General features: G+C 39.2%; 1 long non-coding RNA gene across 1 annotated transcript in view; it reads left to right on the forward strand.

The window, feature by feature from the left end:
• The first annotated feature begins 1,054 nt into the window (after positions 1-1,054).
• The window catches only part of LOC115301708, a 23,135-nt gene continuing 21,195 nt past the window's right edge, over positions 1,055-2,994 (forward strand). The window contains exon 1 of the long non-coding RNA XR_003913256.1: positions 1,055-1,088. This is a non-coding gene — a long non-coding RNA (uncharacterized LOC115301708). The remainder of the gene's footprint in view (positions 1,089-2,994) is intronic.

The raw sequence follows: 2,994 nt of genomic DNA on the forward strand, positions 1-2,994 counted from the left end.
CCATTAATGCAGGTCCCACCCTCATGACCTAATCACTCCTCCAAGTTCCCACCTCCGTATACCATCATTTAGGGGTATGAATAATATATGGATTAGAGCGGGACACAAATATGTAGTCCATACTGATGCAGTACCCTTCTGGATTTATGACAATCAAAGCAGACATAACCATTTTTAGTGTTATTATTTTTCTTATATATCTACCTCTCCTATAACCACTTAAACTCATCAAGAAATCAAGAACAATGATCAGAGAGCATTATCTCCCCTCCCCCCATTTCTAGCCTCTAGCATAGTGGCTGGCACAAAATAGGTACTGAATAACCATTTGTCAAATGAATGTTGGATAGAACATTATTTGTGTATTTGATTTAGTTATTTACATTATATCTTCCTCAAATGAACTATCTGAGCCCTTACATAGTCACACTCAAACAAAGTTAGTCCAAGTAACCAAAACAAAGACAATGAAGATAAGAGGGTTTGATTATTCATGCTGGGAATCACTCGTCTACCTCTGTTAATGTCATTGCACCAATGTTCTCTGCTCATGACTGCTTAATCCTTCCAAAAAGCTCTCTGACCCCCAGCCTTCTTGTGAGATCAGGCTGTGCTTCAGGCTACAATCCTAAGTAACACAGGAGGATAGTTGTTTCATTAACAGTGGTAATTCTAAGAACAAAGGACTAGGGTGTGTGATGTGGAAAATTGTTGGGGATCGGAGCCAACAGCCAGGAAAGAATTCCTGAGATGTCTTCAGTGCAAAAAGGTAGTTTTCTTAAGGCATGGGGACAGGGCTCCTGGGTGGCTCAGTCAGTTAAACATCCAACTCTTGATTTTGGCTCAGGTCATAATCTTACAGTTTGTGAGACTGAGCCCCACGTCATACTCTGTGCTGACAGTGTAGACCCAGCTACAAATTCCCTGTCTCCTTCCCTCTCTGCCACTCCCTGCCCCATCTCTCTCTCAAAACACATTTAAAAACTTTTTTTAAAAAGTCTTTAAAACAAAAAATGCACAGGGACAGGAACCATGGACAGAAAGAGCTGCCCAGGGATTGTGAAGAGTGACTGATTATGTACTTACATGTAAGTATATAAGTAAAGCAAAGGGAAGTTTCTAAAAGGATTTTCATATGCTCACAAGATACTGAAGGCCTAGCTATTACCAAGCTAAAGTTGTTTTTCCTCTAGCAAAGCATTAACATTAAGACAGTTTGGAGTTTCTGGAGGAAGATTTTACTCTGCAGGCCTCAAGTGTTTGTCAATGGGTTGCAGCTATAAGGAAATTTAATTTTATCTACCATTTCCTTTTACCTTTGTTTCCCATGTCAGTATGTACCCTAAAAATGGATAGATAAGAGTCAGCAATACTAAGGAAATCCCTGAGTGTTTTTCATACTCTTTCCCCCATAACCCACAATAAAATAATACATTTTCCCTCTTGCCATAGGCCACACACTACATAGATCTATACACCCATGTTTCCGCAAGCCACTCATCCTTCCTCTATGTGTATCCCTCTGGTATTTTCTCTTATATTTTATCCTACTTCACTAAAATTAAAGTGTTTGAGATGTAGAGAAGAAATTTCATGACCCACTATTGGGTTGCAAACTACAGTTTAAAAATTGTTATACTATACGATACATGTATTGGGTGAGTTTTAATGTAATTGTTTTTTTATTTGTTTTTAACTAGATCATTGTTTTTCAAATTATTTCTTCTCATACTTAATCTCTCCCTTTTTAAAAATTTTTAAAACGTTTTATTTGTTTTTGAGAGGGAGAGAGACAGTGCAAGCAGGGGAGGGTCAGAGAGAGAGGGAGACTCAGAATCTGAAGCAGGCTCCAGGCTCTGAGCTAGCTGTCAGCACAGAGCCTGATGCAGGGCTCAAACCCACAAACTGTGAGATAATGACCTGAGCCAAAGTCGAATGCTTAACTGATTGAACCACCTAGGTGCCCCCTTAATCTCTTCTTTATCTTTCAAATGTAGAGAGTGCTAAGGAGACCCCCCCATATGGCCAACTCTCCAGATGAAGTTTCTAGAACTCCCAAGTATGTGACTTTGGTAGTACATCCTGAGTGCTGCTTTTCCTGAGCTGTAAAGCAAGGGTCCTAATACCCCTTTTGTAGGTTGGTGATTAGGATTAGAAAAAAATACATTAAAAGCATCTAGACATAGGTATTCAATCAATTACTTTTATTACCATCTCAGAAGAACACCAGTTAACATTTTTAAGCATTCTCAGATTTCCATGTTAAAAGGCACATCAAAATTCTATGCTCCAGATCAAACTGTGCAGAAACCAAAGTTCCCACCCAAACTGTGATTCCACCCCTTAGAAACAATCTTCACAAGTCACACCTGTCGGGACCTGGCAAGGTCTCTTTCATGATAAATAGGACTTGGATCTCTTAGGCCTTTCTCGCTAGTGCCTTGCAATATCAGTAAAAGTACCATGTGCTTTCTCCTGCGAGATTCTTTGGAGTTTAAAGAGCCACGAATCATGTAATCATTTGCTATAGCTACTGGTGCAAACTCCACATCCTTACTGGGTTTATCAAACCTGGTGCCTAAAGATTACTGTTATATTTCATTTTCAGAAAGAGCTCTAAAAAAAAACTAATAAAAATTTTGAAGATATATCTGCTGTGTGATCCCAAGATATTAGATATTTAATAACTGAGCAGAATTTAAAATGTCTCCTGTTAAAGCAGACGAAAACCAACAGGAAGCAAATTGTAATACAGGCTGACCCTTTACTTAAAAACTCAGGTCCTACAATATCACTTACAAACAGATGCCCACAGTACTCCAATCCTGCATGCTAAGTACTCCATTCCTCCCGACTTCCCCAGAGCTTTGGAAGCCTTCTAAGAATACTGACATAGAGAAAATATGTGTTCAAAAAACTGAAGGAATGGAAAGGGCCATAAAGCAAGAATAGTTTAGGAGTGCCTGGATGGCTCAGTCAGTTGAGCATCTGACT

Source organism: Suricata suricatta, chromosome 9 (genome assembly GCF_006229205.1).
Source record: "Suricata suricatta isolate VVHF042 chromosome 9, meerkat_22Aug2017_6uvM2_HiC, whole genome shotgun sequence".
In the NCBI taxonomy this organism is placed as follows: domain Eukaryota; kingdom Metazoa; phylum Chordata; class Mammalia; order Carnivora; family Herpestidae; genus Suricata; species Suricata suricatta.